Below are 22068 nucleotides of genomic sequence, written 5' to 3'. Positions count from 1 at the left end.
GAGAGTCCTAATTGAGAGGGACATTCATGTAAAACTGTTAGGACTTTAGCTAGGAGAGTCCTAATTGAGAGGGACATTCTGTTAGGACTCTAGCTAGGAGAGTCCTAATTGAGAGGGACATTCATGTAGGAGGTTTTTTCTTAGAGAAGAATTAGGAGTTGTAAGGGAATAGGAGTCTTGAGTAGGAGTCCTATTAGGAGTTGGTTAGAAGTAAGAGTCTTAAGTAGGAGTCCTATTATGAGTTAGGGTTTAGAAGCCCTATAAATAGCCATGTATTCCTCCTCTTTTCTCAAGCAATAGATGAATCTTTTCTGCAGCCTTTGAGCAGCAACTTGGAGGGAGGAACCCCTATAGAGTTCCAAGGAGGCTGATCCCCGAAAGAGATCAACCCCAAGTTTAGAATCTACAAGGGTTCTAACAGAATTAGTGCAGCGGATAAAAACGTCGATTTTGAAAATCTTTCGTACGTTCAATGAAAACCGATATTGGTAATGTGAGTTTAACTTAAAAGCATATAGAAGAGTGTAATAAGAAACTAAAGCAAGTAAGGTGGTTTGCAATGAAAGTAAAGAGCTTAAATTAAATGCAAACCAAGTTTTATAGTGGTTCGGTCGTCGTGACCTACATCCACTCCTGATTCCTCTTCCGTCGAGGCCACTAGCATCCACTAACGATCTTCATTCAATGGGTGAAGATCAACTATCCTCTTACCCTCTTCCTCCTTTTCATGAGTTTAGGAGGCAACCCTTACAAGCCTATCTTTTTAGACCTCACTTCTTCTTTTAGACAAATTTCTAAATACTAGGAAGAGGTGATCCTAAATCCTAAGAGAGTTTCCTATTTTTTTTCTCAAGTATTTTTCTCCATTTTTTAGCTCAATTTAGTTCTCAATTCTTGCTACTCTATGCAGGTATAGTTGAGGTATTTATAGACCCCAAATAACTTCAAAATTAGAGCAAAAAAAGTCTCATCCCGGGTACTAGTAGTACCATCGCCTACAACACAAACACTGGGCAGTACCACCGCTCAATCTAGCGGTACTACTGCCTAACACAATTTGAGAGACTTTGCCTGGGTGGTACCATCGCTTGACATAATCTTGAAGATTGTGTCTGGGCGGTACCACTACCAGACCCTGCTACAGGACCCTGAATGAGCCAAACAATAGGCCCAATTCAAGCCCTGATTCAAGCCAAATTGGCCCATAATTCAAGTCTTTCTATTAGGATCAAGAGTGCACTAAGAGGGGGAGAGTGAATTAGTGTAGTTGAAAACTTTCGCTATTTCAAAAATCTTGTTTTGATTAACGCCGATTCAACGAGAATGATCTCAACTCAATTCATTTCGGAAGAAATTTGAGCTTGAAGTCTTAAGTGAAAAATGCAAGAGAAGCCTAAGTGATTTGCAGCAATGTAAATCACACAAATGAAAAAATGTAGATTTCATAAATTCTTCATAGAAAGCCGATTTCGGAAGATGTTTTACGTCAAAGTGAATGTAGACATATTTAAAGCACAGTAAGGAGAAGAGGCAGTTTGCTATAAAGGAAAGATGCTCAAAGTAAATGCAAACCAAGATTTTAGAGTGGTTCGGTCAACGTGACCTACATCCACTATTGGTTTCCTCCTCCGACGAGGTCACAGGCATCCACTAGAGGCCTTTCTTCAATAGACGAAGGCCAACCACCCTTTTATAGCTTTTCTCCCTTTGATGGGCTTAGGAGACAACTCTTACAAGTTTTTACTCTCTTGAATGATCTCAACACTTTAGAAAGAATGAGTACTCTAGCTTTTACAACAATTTAAGGCCTCAAAGACTCAAGATAATGTCAAGATTTTGGTGCCCTTTCATGCAGGAAAGGGTGGGGTATTTATAGAACCCAATGAGTTCAAAACTGCACCCTAAAAGTGTATATTCCCAGAGTTTCGAGGTCCTGGCGGTACCACTACCATTACTGGGTGGTACTGCCACCTGTCATCGGGCATAAGGTGGTATTATCACTCAATCTGGGTGGTACTACCGCTTGACAGCGCTCGAAGACCGAGCTCTGGTGGTACCATTGCCTGATAGGAGTGGTACCACCATTGGCAGCAATAACTGCCGGTGGTACCACTTACCTAACAGGGGCGGTACCACCACCCAGAAATCCTATGAGACTGAGTCTCTTGGGCGGTGCCACCATAGGCCCTAACGGTGCCATCGCTGGTCTGGAATTCTAGGTCCGAATGAGCTATTCTATTCGGCCTAATTTGGGTATGTTAAGGGCCCAATTGGCCCCTAATTAAGTTAGTGGGATTACCTCCTATCACGCCCCCACCCCGAATTTAATTCTCATTCAGGAGGTGTGAACCTAACTCAAGATTGATAATATTATAATTCAACAAACAATCCAGGATCCAATCACACATTTGAGGTCACTAAGAAAAACATTCAAGTCATTTACCTCTACAATCCACAATTCACAATGCAGTTTATAATCATACATCATGTCACTAGATGATTCTTAAAATCCAAAATCAACTTAACTAAACCATAACTATATAATAAATCTATAAGCGCGGTAATTAATGCAATCACAAAACCAACATGTACTACATGTTTATATCAGTACAGTACTTTTCAAATATTTACAAGATACATCAATCTAGATTTGTCATTGATATTTCATTACACACAAAAAGAAATTATGCAACATCAACCTATCAAGTACGAAATATTTGCCCCAAAATCTTCTAGCCTTCCACTGCCTCAACCCAATTTACACGTTTTAGTGAGCGATAAGCTATCTTGAAAAATTTATATATCAACGGGGTGAGCATATAAAGCTCAGCAAGTGACTAACATATCCATAGCAAAGAGGATGTCGGTTTCAAACAAATAAGGTATCAAAATACAAAGCAGAGATAAAGATGAAACAGTAGCATGTTTTGTTTGAATGCAGAATTACAATGTCGTATCGTTCGAAGCGTGTTTTGTTCATGTTAGGATCAAGAGCACTAAGAGGGGGGGGGGGTGAATTAGTGCAGCGGAAAACCTTTTGCGATTAAAATCGAAAACTGCTTTCGTTCGATAGAAGTGATTTTGGTAAGAAAGCCGATTCGTAAATCACTTCAACTTTTGACTAGGAGAGATGCAGCAAAGATATGAACGTAGTTTGCAGTTATGATGGAAATCAAAATATAATCACTCGGTTTCATCCGGAAAAGTTCGAAAGAATGTAACAGAAGATTGATTTTTAACTCTTTCACTCTACTTGTGCCTTCGTGAGTCACTTCGAGTGTGTGCCAAATATCAAATGCGGTTTCACAAGTCGAAACACGGTTAAACTTGTTTTTATCAAGTGCACAAAATAAGGCATTCATAGCCTTTGCATTAAGAGCAAAAGCCTTCTTCTCCAATTCATTCCAATCGATCACTGGAAGAGAAGGCTTCGAAAATCCGTTTTCGACAAGATTCCAAAGTTCAAAATCCATAGAAATAAGAAAGATCCTCATTCGGGTCTTCCAATAGGTGTAGTCCGTCCCACTGAACATGGGTGGACGTGTAATAGAATAGCCCTCTTGGTTTCCGATGTATGCCATCTCTCTTGGGTTTTAATCCATTAGAGAGTTAACCCCGCTCTGATACCAATTGTTAGTATCAAGAGCACTAAGAGGGGGGGGGGGGGGGTGAATTAGTGCAGCGGAAAACCTTCTGCGATTAAAATCGAAAACTGCTTTCGTTCGATATAAGTGATTTTGGTAAGAAAGCTGATTCGTAAATCACTTCAACTTTTGACTAGGAGAGATGCAGCAAAGATATGAACGCAGTTTGCAGTTATGATGGAAATCAGAATATAAGCGCAAACTGAAATACGACGTTCGTACGATAAAAGCGATTTCGGTATAAAAGCTGATTCGTAAACCACTTTAACTTGAGATTAGGTGAGATGCAGTTAAACCAAGGATATAAAGGCAGTTTGCAGTTATAATGGAAATTAGAACGTAAGCGCAAACTGAAATACGACGTTCGTACGATAAAACTGATTTACGTTTTAAACCCCGATTCGGAAAGCACTGAACTTTGAAACACGTTCGTAAAAACACAGAAGGCAGTAAGCTATTGAGGAGGTTTGCAGTAAAGATAAGATGCTCAAAGTAAATGCAAACCTAGATTTAGAGTGGTTTGGTCAATCTTGACCTACTCCACTTTTGGCTTCCTCCACCGACGAGGTCACCGACGTCAACTAGAGGCCTTCCTTCAATAGGCGAAGGCCAACCACCATTTTACAGTTTCACTCCTTTTAACGGGCTTAGGAGACAACCCTTACAAAACTTTCTCTCCTCTCTTTACAACTCATAACTTGGAAGAACAGAGGGAGAAGAACTTTTGGCCTTTACAATAATTTTAAGCTCTAAGAATCAGAGAAAAAGTTCAAGATTTCGGTGTAAGTTCATACCCTTTCAGTGGTGAATGGGTGGGGTATTTATAGGCCCTAACCCAGTTCAAATTTGGAGCTCAAAACTATCAATTCCCAGAATTCCGGGATTAGGCGGTTGCACCTCCTGACTGGAGCAGTTGCACCGCTTGGCAGAGCTCGAAGACTGAGCCTCTGGGCGGTGCTACCTCCTGTCAGGGGCAGTTGCACCTCCTGACAGAGCTCGAAGATCGAGCTCAGGTGGTTGCACCACCTGACTGAGGCAGTTGCACCGCCTGGCAGAGCTCGAAGATCGAGCTCAAGCGGTGCCACCTCCTGTCAGGGGAGGTTGCACCGCCCAATCTCGCTCAGAGACTGAGCCCCAAGTGGTGCCACCGCCTGGCTGGAGCGGTTGCACCTCCCAGTCTCGCTTGGAGACTGAGCCCAGGCATTGCAACCTCCTGCCTCGGGCGGTTCAACCGCCTGGCAGAAATCAGGGTCCAAATGGGTTGATCCATTTGGCCCAATTTGGATTTTTTAGGGGCCCAATTGCCCCAAGATTAAGTTAATGGGATCACCTCCCATTTCCAACTTAATCAATGTGCTAACTACGATTTTTCCTAAGACATTTACTGCAACTTGCTCTGGTGCGTCAATCGCTTCTTCCGGCGAGCTTCCGACGAACTTCCGTCGATCATCCGATGAACCCTCGGTGATGCTCCTGCGGACTTCCGGCAAACTCCTGGACTTGCGACGATTCACTTGGCGAGTTCCAATGAGCTTCTTTGGCAAGCTTATGGACTTCTCGGATTTGTTCCCGTAGAACTTCCGACGACTGTCCGAACTTCCGTCGAACTCTCGAACACCCAACGTGATCATTGTCTTGACTCCGGCGCAACTCCTGCTGCATGTCTCACTTTCATCGTAGTTAATCCTGCACACTTATCTCCATATATAGATTAGATAACAAATGACAATTGACTTTATCATCAAAATCCGAGATTCAACAGTTCATACAATCGAGGAAAGGTAATTGGAGCATATTATTGGCATAAGGAGCATATCGATTACATATGGTAATTTCAAGGCATAATAAAGATGTAAGGAGCATTTTGGATATCATGAATGTAGAATTACGATGTCATTTCGTTCGAAGCACGTTTTGTTCATACAATCGAGGAAAGGTAATTGGAGCATATCATTGGCATAAGGAGCATATCGATGACATATGGTAATTTCAAGGCATAACAAAAACGTAAGGAGCATTTTGGATATCAATGGCATATGAAACAGTTCTGAACATATCAATGGTGAATGAAATGCTTCAGAACGTATCAATGGCATATGAAAATATTTCGGAAGCATAAGAAGCATTTCAGAACATATCAAAGAACAAATACGACATAGAAGCTCAAACGTCGTACTCTAGCATAGTGCATGTGAGGTTTAACTCAATGGTGGCTCCACGCCGTGATGAGTTCTCGACTCCATCCACGGGTAGCCCTTTCCTACTCGAGCCCTCTCACCCTGCCCAAGTGCTAGGTCGGCTCTTAATTTAATATCAAATAGATAGAAGGTGAAGTGGGATTCCAAACATAATATGGTCCATCCATTTCTGAATGACCACCAAACATAATCTAGAGCATCGCGGGCTCTAAGCACATACCCTTTACCATTTCTAGCAAAGGTCTAAATAATCCCACAAACATCAGAGTTCAAAGGGGTATTGTGAATAATGAATTTGGACATATCGGAAGCACATGCGGAACAACGAAATGTACATATGCCTTTCGAGTCAATACGATACAAACATAATCTTTCATAAATGTATTCAGATTTGAAAGAAAACAAAAGCAAGAGCATACAAGGATTTCAAGAAATCACATATAGCTCACTTGAAATAAGAAAGTTAGGTGAATTCAATGTCCAATGAAATGAAACTGGAAGAGGCACATATCGAAAGCAAATGCGGAACAATGGGATGCATGTGCCGAATCATTACGATGCAAACATGATCCTTAGATGATAGCTACAGATGTACAAATAAATAAAGGACAAAAGTATACAGGAATTTAAGGTAATAATGTAAAGCTTAACTGAAGTAAGAGTTTTTGCCGAAATCGATTTCCAAAGAAAAGAAACAAGGAAAGCTAAAATCGACCAAAGCTCGATTAAAGCAGAATTTGATAGGAACATTATATGAACGATTTGGATAACCAATTATGCTCCAATTTATACAAAATAGGTGTCATTAGAAAGCTTTGTCAATCTAGTTTTAGCAAATCAAGTTTAATAAGAATTGGAAATTACAACAGGGAGTTACAGATAATTTCGTAGCGAAAGGTCTGAAAATATTAGCTCTGTTTTACTGAATCCATAGGGTCGATGAAATTAGATGTTTCAGTTAGCAATTGTACTCTAAAAATTTCAAATCAGGTATATACAGAAAGAATTTTGAGTCTAGCTTCGAATAAGTCATCCTTTGTATGAATCTGAGTTCACAGCAGAAAGTTATAAGTAGTTAAGCAACAAGAGGTCAGCAATTTCAATCCCTGTTTTGCAGAATCTGTAGGGTTAATTTAAACAGAAGTCTTAGTAGGCATTTAAACTCCAAATCATTCGATCTTAGTATCAAAATAAAGATTTTTTGTCTACTTTCAAATGGAATAGGTCTTGTTTAAATCAGAGTTTATTTGCAAAATGTTATGACTAAAACATTACATAGAGGTCAGATTACCGAAAAATTACAGATTCATAGCTTTATATCAAAACGAAAGAAGGTTTGATTCTCAGTTGAAATCTTTCAAATTTTGCAGAATAAAAATGGAAACATAGATTAAGGTTACTGTGGGATGGGATTAGAACACTTACCTTAAAATTATTTGAATCCCAAATGTGAGAAAATTCATGAAAAACCTCAAGCTCTTCTTCTTCTTCTTCTTCTTCTTCTTCTTCTTCTTCCCTTCTCTTCTCAAACTCACGTTGGCTGCAACTCTTCAAGTTTGTTTTCTTTAACCTTTCATCTAATTATTTGGGTTTTGGCTAATGCAAAAGTTGCAAGGTGTCATGCATGCATGAAAGGGGCTAGGTGTCATCTTTAGAGCAAAGATAAGTGGCACCAAACTTAGGTTAACTAGTGACACATGTCCACTATTTTTTTTTTTTAACTTAAATCTGAATCTTTCATAAATTATATCAAACTTCTAATATTTACTCTTAGGTCCCTAGCCATAAACATTTAATATAATGTCATTTAATATAAAATAATTATTAAATAATCCTTATTTTTACAAACAAACCTTTTACTAATTTTTTTTTTTAAAATGGGGGATGTTACACCTCCCAACCCTAACTTAATCTATACTCTAACTATGACAATTACGACATGATTATTACAATTCTGTGTTCCGGTGCGTCAATCGCTTCTTCCGGTAAGCTTTCGGCGTACTTTCGGCGAACATCCGACGAGCCCTCGGCGATGCTCCGGTGGACTCCCGGCAAGCTCTTGGGCTTTACGACAATATTCTTGGCGAGTTCCGATGAGCTTCTATGGCAAGCTCCTGGACTTCTCGGTTGGTTCTACAGAACTTTCGATGAATGTCTGGACTTCCGACGAACTCTCATACTCCCAACGTGATCTTGATCTTAACTCTAGCACAACACCTACTACATGTCTTACTGCTATCGTAGTTAATCCTGCACACTTTTCTCAACATATAGATGTTAGGATCAAGAGCACTAAGAGGGGTCTGGGGGTGGGGGGAGGGGGGGGAGGGGGGAGGGGGGGGAGGGGGGGCGAGGTGGCGGGGGATGTGTGGGGGTGGATTGAATTAGTGTAGTGGATAACTTTCGATGATTTAAAATGATGTTCGTACGATAAAAACACTTTCGATGAAAAACCATTTCAGAAAGTTCTTCACCTTAAGATTAAATGAAGTACAGTTGAAGAAAAGCAATGGAGGCAGTTTGCAATTAAGATAGAGAGCATAATGTAAATGCAAACCAAGATTTAGAGTGGTTCGGTCAATCTTGACCTACATCCACTTTTGGCATCCTCATCCGATGAGGTCACTGATGTCCACTAAAGGCCTTCCTTCAATAGGCGAAGGCGAACCATCCTTTTATAGCTTTACTCCTTTTGATGGGCTTAGGAGATAACCCTTATAGATTTTCACTCCTCTCTTGAATGATCAAAACTTAGATGAAAAGAGAGAGAAGAACTTTTGGCCTTTTATAACACTTTTGAGCTCTCAAATTCTCAGAATAAGATTAAGATTTCGGTACCCTTTCATGCAGGAAAGGGTGGGGTTTATATAGGCCCCAACTGGTTCAAATTTGGAGCTAAAAAATATCATCTCCCAGATTTCCGTGGTCTTGGCGGTACTACCGCCTGACACAGCTCGGAGAACGAGCTCAGGTAGTCCAATCGCCTAACAGGGGCGGTACCACTGCCTGACTTCACTCGGAGACCGAACTTAGGCGGTGCCACCGCCTGATAGGGGCGGTACCACCGCCCAGCATTCCTGGGAGACTGAGCTCTTAGGATTCGACGATTTAAAACGACGTTCGTACAATAAAAATACTTTCGATGAAAAACCATTTTGGAAAGTTCTTCAACTTAAGATTAAGTGAAGTACAGTTGAAGAAAAGCAATGGAGAAAGTTTGCAGTTAAGATAGAGAGCAGAATGTAAATGCAAACCGAGAATTAGAGTAGTTCGGTCAATCTTGACCTACATCCTGCTAGTCATAGGTGCCCAGCAAGCCAATCACGTGAGTGATGGCACGTGTGACTTGATACAGAATCTTTTTGCTTATTATATTTTGACCTATATCACTTTATAACTATTGCATAAATGCATACATATATTGTGATGTCCTTGGATTTGTGCAATGGGAATCGGATCGTGATGAGATCACGATAATGAGATCGATTCACCTGTAAACACATATCCTAAATAATCCCGGTCATAGGTTACTCGAGAGGGACATCGTGATAACCGGATAGACTGGTGTGCTGTATACCCGTCCATATGTTGGATGCAGCTGGTCTCATAGCTGCTCGTGTAGGGACACTAGGGATACAGTACAGGTGCTCATTGGAGAATGAGTTCGCTGATTGATCTGCTTACGGAATGCTGGATGGTTGATGATGTCTTATTGTCAGACAGCAATTCCGTAGTCCTAGTGGTGTATGTGGTCCTTAGACTTTAGACACCAAGGATGTCCTGTATGAGTGCTCCACTCTTTGATACCAGACTTATAGGTTTGGTTGTCCCAGATCTAGTACAACTGGTCATTGGGAGTGGTAGTCGACCTTACGAGGGCTATTGAGTGTCGATAGAGGATCATCCACTCTCGGCGTCATGAGAGGAATATCCCATGTGTTCTTGCTCAGACAAATCCCTGGCCAGGGTCATTCGGGTTGAGAGAGAAAGAGTTCTCCGGGAGAATCCGATTAGAGCGAGACTCGAGTAGAAACCGTATGGGTCTGACAACACCATGCTCGATATACGCTCTCTGGGATATTAGATGGATGAGGGACTATAGGTACATGGTAACTGAGGACAGATAGGTCCAATGGATTGGATTCCCCTGTGTCGTCTGGGGACTACGGCGTAGTGGCCTAGTACTTCCGTAGTCGATGAGTCAAGTGATTTATTACAGAAATAATAATTCACTGAGTTAGAAGGAGTTCTAACAGGTATGACTCACGGCTAGCTCGATATTGGGCCTAGAGGGTCGCACACATATGGTAGGTATTGCGACGAGTAGAGGTTCTGATATGAGATATCCGACGGAGCCCTTGTCTTATTGGATGTAGATCCAATACCCACTAGAGGAGGACCCATTAGGGTTTGACAGGGGACCTCTATAAATAGGAGGGATTCAGAGCCTCATAGGCTAGAGCTTTTGCTTGCCTTTCCTATTCTCCTCTTCCTCTCCACCTCAGATCAGGCCTGGAGTTTTTGAGGAGCGTCGTCTCAACCCTACTGTGTGGATCACCGCTAGAGAGGAGGACGCTTGACCTCCTTTACCCTCTCCTAAGGATCTGCAAGGAAACAGGGATATACGATCTCCCTAGGTAACACAATCTACTCTATACGCAGTTTCATGTTTCGCGGATTTTTGCGCACCAATCTTCGCACGACGAGGAACATCTTTTTGGGAATCGGGGATTTTGTTTTCTTGTTCTTTCGATGCGCATGTGTTGTCGCCCTCAATGATTTCCCAACAGTGGTATCAGAGCCAGGTTGTTCGTGCGAATGATTGATTTTGAACTGCATGTGTTGTGTTTAGGAAGAATTTTGACGTCAAAATCGTTGACGCAAAAACAAGGAAGGGCAGCAACAGTTGCTGCCCTCGATCCGCGTGCGTACAGCGCAACCGAAGGCGAGCAGAACAGGGGCTGCGTTTGCAGCAACCGGCCGGCGGCCTGCTTGCAGCAGGCTTGCTGCCGGCGGGGCTGGCAGCCCACGGGCAGAGGCGCCGCTGGGCAGCGGCACCTGCCGCCGCAAGGAAGCGGCGCTTGCTGCCGCAAGGAAGCGGCGCCTGCCGCCGCAGGGCAGCGACCCCTGGCGCCGCTGCTCCAGGGGGCGAAACCCCCCCCCCCACAGGGGCGGCCGCCCGGCGGGACAGCACCCCCTGCGGAGGCAGCGGCGCCCGAAGGGGGCGCCCACCCGCAACGGCAGCGCAGCCAGCAGGCGTGCCGCCTGCAGGCTGCTAGTCATAGGTGCCCAGCATGCCAATCACGTGAGTGATGGCACGTGTGACTTGATACAGAATCTTTTTTCTTATTATATTTTGGCGTATATCACTTTATAACTTTTGCATAAATGCATATATATATTGTGATGTCCTTGGATTTGTGCAATGGGAATCAGATCGTGATGAGATCACGATAATGAGATCGATTCACCTTTAAACACATATCCTAAATAATCCCGGTCATAAGTTACTCGAGAGGGACATCGTGATAACCAGATAGACTGGTGTGCTGTATACCAGTCCATATGATGGATGCAGTTGGTCTCATAGCTGCTCGTGTAGGGACACTAGGGATACAGTACAGGTGCTCATTGGAGAATGAGTTCACTGATTGATCCGCTTACGGAATGCTGGATGGTTGATGATGCCTTATTGTCAGACAGCGATTCCGTAGTCCTAGTGGTGTATCTGGTCCTTAGACTTGAGACACCAAGGATGTCCTGTATGAGTGCTCCACTCTTTGATACCAGACTTATAGGTTTGGCTGTCCCAGATCTAGTACAGCTGGTCATTGGGAGTGGTAGTCGACCTTACGAGGGCTACTGAGTGTCGACAGAGGATCATCCACTCTCGGCGTCATGAGAGGAATATCCCATGTGTTCTTGCTCAGAAAAATCCCTGGCCAGGGTCATTCGGGTATAGTGAGAAAGAGTTCTCCGGGAGAATCCGATTAGAGCTAGACTTGAGTAGAAACCATATGGGTCTGACAGCACCATGCTCGATATACAGTCTCTGGGATATTAGATGGATGAGGGACTATAGGTACATGGTAACTGAGGACAGATAGGTCCAATGGATTGGATTCCCCTGTATCATTTGGGGACTACGGTGTAGTGGCCTAGTACGTACGTAGTCGATGAGTCGAGTGAATTATTACAGTGATAATAATTCACTGAGTTAGAAGGAGTTCTGACAGGTATGACTCACGGCCAGCTCGATATTGGGCCTAGAGGGTCACACACATATGGTAGGCATTGAGATGAGTAGAGGTTCGGATATGAGATATCCGACGGAGCCCTTGTCTTATTGGATGCAGATCCAATACCCACTAGGGAAGGACCCATTAGGGTTTGACACGGGATCTCTATAAATAGTAGGGATTCACAGCCTCATAGGCTAGAGTCTTTGCTTGCCCTTCCTATTCTCCTCTCCCTCTCTACCTCAGAGTAGGCCTGGAGTTTTGAGGAGTGTCGTCGCAACCCTGCTGTGTGGATCACCGCTAGAGAGGAGGACGCTTGACCTCCTTCACCCTCTCCTAAGGATCTGCAAGGAAACAGGGATATACGATCTCCCTAGGTAACAATCTCTATACGCAGTTTTGTGTTTTGCGCATTTTTTGCGCACCAATCTTCGCACAACGACGAACATCTTTTTGGGAATCGGGGATTTTTGTTTTCTTGTTCTTCCGTTGCGCATATGATGTCGCCCCCCATGATTTCCCAACAGTGGTATCAGAGCCAGGTTGTTCTTGCGAATGATTGGTTTTGAACTGTGTGTGTTGTGTTTAGGAAGAATATTGACGTCAAAATCGTTGACGCAAAAGCGAGGAAGGACAGCAACAGTTGCTGCCCTCGATCTGCATGCCTGCAGCCACCTGTAGTCGCAGCCGCAGCCAGGCAGCATAGCACCGGCGCATGTGCAAGCGCTATGCCTGCACGACGGTCTGCTTACAGCAGGCTTGCTGTTGGCGGGGCTGGCAGCCCACGGGTAGAGGCGCCGCAAGGCAGCGGCGCCTACCGCCGCTACTCCCGCGGGCGAAACTCCCCCACAAGGGCGGCCGCCCGGCGGTACAACACTGTCTGCGGAGGCAGCGGCGCCCGAAGGGGGCACCCACCCGCAGCGGCATCACCCGCAGTGCCCTCGCCCCGCCGCACTGGCCGCTGCCGACAGGTTGGCGGCGGCGGCAGCAGCGAAAAGGGGAAAGGGTATTAGGGTTTTCTAGGCAAAAGATAGTTTTGCCCCTCGAAATTTGAGAAATTACAGTTTCTGTCTTTTGTCCAAATTACAAAAATACCCTTAGGAATTGAGAAATTCCCTACATGTCCCTGATTTCAGAAAAATATTAATTAATTAAAAGGTTTAGTTGATTATTATTTTTATTATTATCTAGTTGTCCTACATGATGATGATTATTTTTTAATTAATTAATCATGGACCGTGTGTTGTGTGTACTAGTGATTATTATTATTGAGGTCTGCGAACCTGCATTATATTTCTCATTTATTGTCGGGCTTGCGTGCCTATGATTAAGTTGTAATCACATGAGGAGGCACAGCGGGAGCGTGGATGCGATAGCGGGACCCACAAGACGGACGATCGTGATGCATGGAGATGCATCAAGATGTCGACGGAACCGACGAGGACGAGATGGACGATCACAGGGCATGGAGATGCACCGTTGCACACATAGACCTTGATGTGAATGATTAGGCCTACTGGCTCGGGCCTAATCATATTAGGTTGTGGTCCATGATCATCTGATGTGATTGCTTATACACATACTAGATATATATATATATATTTGCATGCGATGTAGATATATATTAAATATGTATATGTGTGACATGTCATATTAGGAGACCAAATTATAGAAACATCTCTCGATAATATTAAGTCGGTAAACGTGAGGCAATTAGATTGACCCACGTGGCCTTCCATCATTATGAGTAGGAACCGATTCCCGGTGTAGGTTGAGTTGGTCGAGTCCCTCGAGACTCACCTATATCGCGATTCGCTATCTTGCTTACGACATAGAGATGTCACCGGTGACCTGAGGGCATGGTATGCTTGGTCGAGTCCCTCGTGGGTATATCATCAAATCAGACTCATCTTGTAACGAAGGTGTTGACTTAACCGAGCATCATGGTTGGTCGAGTCCCTCGAGGCCATGGTGATTCGGAGGCCGAACAGGACGGGAATCACAAGGAGTTGTGATCGGCAAGAGTTGCCTACCTTTTAGGCTTAGTGTGATTGGTCGAGTCCCTCGAGGTTACACTAAGACGCTGATTGGATCCTGATCCCCACTAGAAGTCTGCCGGAGACTTTCGTTTCACGTGCTAAGGGTGTCGCGTGACTCGTTAGTAAAATAGTGGGAGCATATTAAGATAGAAGTCCATATCTTGATAGTTTATTTCTTGCAAAATCTGCATGTTATTCATTTCTGCTACATCTTTATTTTCAGAAAATGTCGCTTTCGAATCCCTTACGTGGCATACTTGATGTCAACCGCCTCACTGGTCCAAATTATACGGATTGGCTCCGTAACTTGAGAATTGTTCTCATAGCGGAGAAAATCGTGTACGTCCTTGATACAATGATGCCTACGCCCGAAGAAGGGGCAAGCGAGGATGAGATTGCTCGTTACGTGAAGTACATTGATGACTCCACTCTTGCTCAGTGCTATATGTTGGGCTCTATGACTCCAGAGTTACAGAGACAACATGAAAAGATGGATGCCAGATCCATTCTCCTACATGTTCGCAAATTGTTTGAGGAACAGGGAAGGACTCAACGATATGAGATATCTAAGAGCCTTTTCCGCGCTAGGATGACTGAGGGGACACCGGTTCAGAACCATGTCCTAAAGATGATTGAGTGGATAGAGAAACTCACAGGTCTAGGAATGGTCCTAGAGCATAACTTGTGTGTGGACATTGTGCTTCAGTCCCTACCAGATTCCTTTTCACAGTTCATAATGAATTTTAATATGAACAAGCTTGAGGTGACTCTCCCAGAGCTCCTCGATAGGTGCCCAGCAAGCCAATCACGTGAGTGATGGCACGTGTGACTTGATACAGAATATTTTTTCTTATTATATTTTGGCGTATATCACTTTATAACTATTGCATAAATGCATATATATATTGTGATGTCCTTGGATTTGTGGAATGGGAATCGGATCGAGATGAGATCACGATAATGAGATCGATTCACCTTTAAACACATATCCTAAATAATCCCGGTCATAGGTTACTCGAGAGGGACATCGTGATAACCGGATAGACTGGTGTGCTGTATACCCGTCCATATGATGGATGCAGCTGGTCTCATAGCTGCTCGTGTAGGGACACTAGGGATACAGTACAGGTGCTCATTGGAGAATGAGTTCACTGATTGATCCGCTTATGGAATGCTGGATGGTTGATGATGCCTTATTGTCAAACAGCGATTCCGTAGTCCTAGTGGTGTATCTGGTCCTTAGACTTGAGACACCAAGGATGTCCTGTATGAGTGCTCCACTCTTTGATACCAGACTTATAGGTTTGGTTGTCCCAGATCTAGTACAACTGGTCATTGGGAGTGGTAGTCGACCTTACGAGGGCTATTGAGTGTCGACAGAGGATCATCTACTCTCGGCGTCATGAGAGGAATATCCCATGTGTTCTTGCTCAGACAAATCCCTGGCCAGGGTCATTCGGGTTGAGAGAGAAAGAATTCTCCGGGAGAATCCGATTAGAGCGAGATTTGAGTAGAAACCGTATGGGTCTGACAGCACCATGCTCGATATACGATCTCTGGGATATTAGATGGATGAGGGACTATAGGTACATGGTAACTGAGGACAGACAGGTCCAATGGATTGGATTCCCCTATATCGTCTCGGGACTACGGCGTAGTGGCCTAGTACGTCCGTAGTCTTTGAGTCGAGTGAATTATTACAAAGATAATAATTCACTGAGTTAGAAGGAGTTCTGATAGGTATGACTCACGGCCAACTCGATATTAGGCCTAGAGGGTCAAACACATATGGTAGGCATTGCGATGAGTAGAGGTTCGGATATGAGATATCCGACGGAGCCCTTGTCTTATTGGATGCAGATCCAATACTCACTAGGGAAGGACCCATTAGGGTTTGACACGGGATCTCTATAAATAGGAGGGATTCACAGCCTCATAGGCTAGAGTCTTTGCTTGCCCTTCCTATTCTCCTCTCCCTCTCCACCTCAGAGTAGGCCTGGAGTTTTGAGGTGCGTCGTCGCAACCCTGCTGTGTGGATCACCGCTAGAGAGGAGGACGCTCGACCTCCTTCACCCTCTCCTAAGGATCTGCAAGGAAACTGGGATATACGATCTCCCTAGGTAACACAATCTCTATACGCAATTTTGTGTTTTGCAGATTTTTTGCGCACCAATCTTCGCACGACGACGAACATCTTTTTGGGAATCGGGGATTTTTGTTTTCTTGTTCTTCCGCTACGCATATGATGTCGCCCCCCATGATTTCCCAACACAGGCGAGGGCAGTGCCCTCATTCGCCGCACAGGCCGCCGCCGGCACGGTGGTGGCGGCAGCACCAGCGTAAGGGGGAAAGGGCATTAGGGTTTTCTAGGCAAAAGTCAATTTTGCCCCTCGGAATTTGAGAAATTCCAATTTCTATCTTTTGTCCAAATTAGGAAAATACCCCTATAAATTCATAAATTCACTAAATGTCCCTGATTTCAGAAAATATTAATTAATTAAAAGGTTTAGTTGATTATTATTATTTTTATTATCTAGTAGTCCTACATGATGATGATTATTTATACATGTGATGTATGATGTGTGGACGGATGATAATGGACCGTGTGATGTGTGTACTTGTGATTATTATTATTGAGGTCTGCGAGCCTCCATTATATTTCTCATTTTTTGTCGGGCCTGCGTGCCTATGATTAAGTTGTAATCACATGAGGAGGCGCAGCGGGAGCGTGGATGCGATAGCGGGACCCACGAGACGAACGATCGCGATGCAAGAAGATGCATCAAGATGTCGACGGAACCGACGAGGACGAGATGGACGATCACAGGGCATGGAGATGCACCGTTGCACACATAGATCTTGATGTGAGTGATTAGGCCTACTGGCTCGGGCCTAATCACATTAGGTTGTGGTCCATGATCATTTGGTGTGATTGTTTATACACATACTAGATATGTATATATATTTGCATGCGATGTAGATATATATTAAATATGTATATGTGTGACATGTCATATTAGGAGACCAAATCTTAGAAACATCTCTCGATAATATTAAGTCGGTAAACGTGAGGCAATTAGATTGACCCACGTGGCCTTCCATCGTTATAAGTAGGAACCGATTCCCGGTGTAGGTTGAGTTGGTCGAGTCCCTCGAGACTCACCTATATCGTGATTCGCTATCTTGCTTACGACATAGAGATGTCACCGGTGACCTGAGGGCATGGTATACTTGGTCGAGTCCCTCGAGGGTATATCATCAAATCAGACTCATCTTGTAACGAAGGTGTTGACTTAACCGAGCATCATGGTTGGTCGAGTCCCTCGAGGCCATGGTGATTCGGAGGCCGAACAGGACGGGAATCACAAGGAGTTGTGATTGGTAAGGGTTGCCTACCTTTTAGGCTTAGTGTGATTGGTCGAGTCACTCGAGGTTACACTAAGACGCTGATTGGATCCTAATCCCCACTAGAAGTCTGCCGAAGACTTCCGTTTCACGTGCTGAGGGTGTCGCGTGACTCGTTAGTAAAATAGTGGGAGCATATTAAGATAAAATTCCATATCTTAATAGTTTATTTCTTGCAAAATCTACATGTTATTCATTTCTGCTGCATCTTTATTTTCAGAAAATGTCGCTTTCGAATCCCTTACGTGGCATACTTGATGTCAACCACCTCACTGGTCTAAATTATACGGATTGGCTCCGTAACCTGAGAATTGTTCTCACAGCGGAGAAAATCGTGTACGTCCTTGATACAGTGATGCCTACGCCCGATGAAGGGGCAAACGAGGATGAGATCGCTCGCTACGTGAAGTACATTGATGACTCCACTCTTGCTCAGTGCTATATGTTGGGCTCTGACTCCTGAGTTACAGAGACAACATGAAAAGATGGATGCCAGATCAATTCTCTTACATGTCCGCAAATTGTTTGAGGAACCGGGAAGGACTCAGCGATATGAGATATCTAAGAGCCTCTTCCACGCTAGGATAACTGAGGGGACACCGGTTCAGAACCATGTCCTAAAGATGATTGAGTGGATAGAGAAACTCACAGGTCTAGGAATGGTCCTAGAGCATAACTTGTGTGTGGACATTGTGCTTCAGTCCCTACCAGATTCCTTTTCACAGTTCATAATGAATTTTAATATGAACAAGCTTGAGGGGACTCTCCCAGAGCTCCTCAATATGTTGAGGGAGGCAGAGAGTACTATTAAGAAAGAGAAGCCAGTTCTCTACACTGGTGAGACCAGAAAGAAAAGGAAAGCAGAAAGGTCCCTTAAGAAGGGAAAGGGCAAGGGCAGACCAGGTAAAGCAAAGGTTGCTAAGAAAGACCCAGTAAAGGACAAAGGCCAATGCTTCCACTATGGTAAAGATGGGCATTGGAAGAGGAACTGCAAAGAGTACCTTGCAGAAAGGGCGAAATGGAAGCTTGGAGAAACTTCAGGTATATTCATGATCAATCTCCAATTGGTAGATTTTTGTGATAATGCATTGGTATTTGATACCAATATTGCTTATCACATCTACAATTTATTGTAAATTCTAGCAAAGCCGAGGGGAGATTGACGAGAGGAATATTGCATAAAGGTTTGTTTATGCAAGACACTACTCCACATATCATGAATGTAAGTGTCTAAGAGGAAACGAGATGAGGTGAACAGTGCATACCTATGGCATTGTAGGTTAGGTCAGATCCATGAAAGAAGGATTCAAAAGTTGCTAAATAATGGATATCTAGATCCATTCGACTATGTGTCATATGCAACTTGCGAGCCTTGCCTTCGTGAAAAACTGATCAACTCTCCATTTGATGGAACTAGAGAGAGAGTCACTGAGTTGTTGGAACTCATACATAGTGATGTATGTGGATCCATGTCAACTCATGCCATTGGAGATTACTCCTACTTCATTACATTTACTAATGATTTCTCAAGGTATGGATATGTGTACTTAACGAAGTACAAGTCCGTGGCCTTTGAGAAATTCAGAGAGTATAGGAATGAGGTGGAGAACCAAACTGGAAAGAGTATCAAAACTCTTCGATCAGATCGAGGAGGTGAGTACTTAAGTACAAAGTTTACTTAGTTCCTCAGGGACCATAGGATATTATCCCAATGGACACCTCCTTATACACCTCAGCTCAATGGTGTCTTTGGAAGGAGGAATCGTACGCTATTAGATATGGTACGGTCCATGATGAGTTTCGCTGACCTACCCATCTTATTCTAGGGATATACCCTAGAGACCACAGCTTACCTTCTGAACAGAGTTCCAACTAAGTCGGTAGTGTCTACACTATATGAGATATGGAAAGGGAAGAAGCCTGATCTTAAGGTTGTTAAGATTTGGGGCTGCCCTACCCACGTTAAAAGACATAACCCCGATAAGTTAGAATCAAGGACAGAGCGATGCAGATTTGTGGGATACCCCAAGAAAACTTGTGGGTATTATTTCTTTCATCTCGAGGACCAAAAGGACTTTGTAGCTAAGAGAGTAGTGTTCCTTGAGAAGGAACACATTCTTGGCGGAGACAGTGGGAGAATGATAGAGTTGAGCGAGGTTGGAGAACCAAGCTCAAGCACCACTCTACAGCCCGAGTCTGTTCAGTTACCTAATACACAAGTTTCAACTTTACGCAGGTCTGATAGAGTATCCTATCCTCCTGAAGGATATGTGGGACATATTAGAGGAGAGGATGTTGAGGATATTGATCCTTAGACCTACGAGGAGGCCATTATGAGTATAGACTCCGGGAAGTGGCAAGAAGCCATGAATTCTGAGATGGATTCTATGTACTCCAAAAAGGTTTGGAACCTAGTTAATGCGGCCGAAGGTATTGTACCCATCGGTAGCAAGTGGATCTTTAAGAAAAAGATTGGAGTAGATGGAAAGGTCGAGACCTATAAAGCAAGGCTAGTGGCTAAGGGGTATCGTCAAAGGCAAGGTGTTGATTACGACGAAACCTTCTCGCCCGTAGCAATGCTAAAATCCATCAGAATTCTATTGGCTATTGCAGCACACTATGATTATGAGATCTGGTAGATGGATGTGAAAACCGCATTCCTCAATGGGAACCTCGAGGAGGAGGTGTATACGATGCAACCTGAGGGACTCATGTCCAAGAACTACCCAGATAAGGTGTGTAGGTTGCTTAGATCCATTTATGGACTAAAGCAAGCTTCCCGAAGTTGGAACATAAGATTTGATGAGGCAATCAGATCTTATGACTTCGTTAAGAACGAAGATGAGCCTTGTGTGTACAAGAAGGTAAGTGGGAGCGCTATCACCTTTTTGGTGATATATGTGGATGACATCCTCATTATTGGGAATGATGAAGGAATGCTATCCACAGTAAAGACTTGGTTATCTAGATACTTCTTCATAAAGGACTTAGGGGAAGCATCCTATATCTTGGGGATTAGAATCTATAGAGATAGATCCAAGAGGATGCATGGCTTGTCCCAGTCCAGGTACATAGAAACCATTGTCAAAAGTTTTGGCATGGAAAATTCTAAGAAAGGGCGAACATGGATATGATACCTTATGCCTCAGTAATAGGGTCTATCATGTATGCCATGCTATGTACTAGGCGTGATATAGTACATGCTCTGAGTGTCACGAGCAGGTATCAGGCGGATCTAGGCTTGGAGCACTAGAAAGCAGTAAAGTGTATCCTTAAGTACTTGAGAAGGACTAAGGATCTTTTACTAGTATATGGAGGTAATAGCCTTAAGGTTGAAGGCTACACAGACTCAAGTTTTCAGTCTGATGTCGATGATAGCAAGTCGAATTCAGGGTATGTGTACACCTTGAATGGAGGAGCAGTGTGCTGGAAGAGTTCCAAGCAAGATACTACTGCTGACTCGACCACAAAGGCGGAGTACATTGCTGCATTAGATGTAGCAAAGGAGGGAGTCTGGGTGAAGAAGTTCATCACAGATTTAGGAGTCGTTCCGGGTAGCGAGGAGCCGATCTCCATATATTGCGACAACAACGGGACGATTACTCAAATAAGGGAACCCGGGTCTCATTAGAAGTGTTCTGAGGAGGTTCCAACTTATCAGAGAGATCGTAACCCGAGGATATGTAGCAGTGGAAAGAGTTCCATCCGAAGATAAAATTGCAGATCCACTAACAAAGCCATTGTCTCATTTTGTCTTTGAGCGTCACAGGGGTCTGATGGGGATCAGACACATAGGTGATTGGCTTTAGGTCAAGTGGGAGATTGCTAGTCATAGGTGCCCAGCAAGCCAATCATGTGAGTGATGGCACGTGTGACTTGATACAGAATCTTTTTGCTTATTATATTTTGGTGTATATCACTTTATAACTATTGCATAAATGCATACATATATTGTGATGTCCTTGGATTTGTGCAATGGGAATCGGATCGTGATGAGATCACGATAATGAGATCGATTCACCTTTAAACACATATCCTTAATAATCCCGGTCATAGGTTACTCGAGAGGGACATCGTGATAACCGGATAGACTGGTGTGCTGTATACCCGTCCATATGATGGATGCAGCTGGTCTCATAGTTGCTCGTGTAGGGACACTAGGGATACAGTACAGGTGCTCATTGGAGAATGAGTTCACTGATGGTTGATGATGCCTTATTGTCAGACAGCAATACCGTAGTCCTAGTGGTGTATCTGGTCCTTAGACTTGAGACACCAAGGATGTCCTGTATGAGTGCTCCACTCTTTGATACCAGACTTATAGGTTTGGCTGTCCCAGATCTAGTACAGCTGGTCATTGGGAGTGGTAGTCGACCTTACGAGGGCTATTGAGTGTCGATAGAGGATCATCCACTGTCATCCACTGTCATTCTTGCTCAGACATATCCCTGGCCAGGGTCATTCGGGTTGAGAGAGAAAGAGTTCTCCGGGAGAATCCGATTAGAGCGAGACTCGAGTAGAAACCGTATGGGTCTGACAACAC

The sequence above is a fragment of the Musa acuminata genome, chromosome BXJ3-3 (genome assembly GCF_036884655.1).
Source record: "Musa acuminata AAA Group cultivar baxijiao chromosome BXJ3-3, Cavendish_Baxijiao_AAA, whole genome shotgun sequence".
Taxonomy (NCBI): Eukaryota; Viridiplantae; Streptophyta; class Magnoliopsida; order Zingiberales; family Musaceae; genus Musa; species Musa acuminata.
This window is presented reverse-complemented; position numbering follows the sequence as displayed.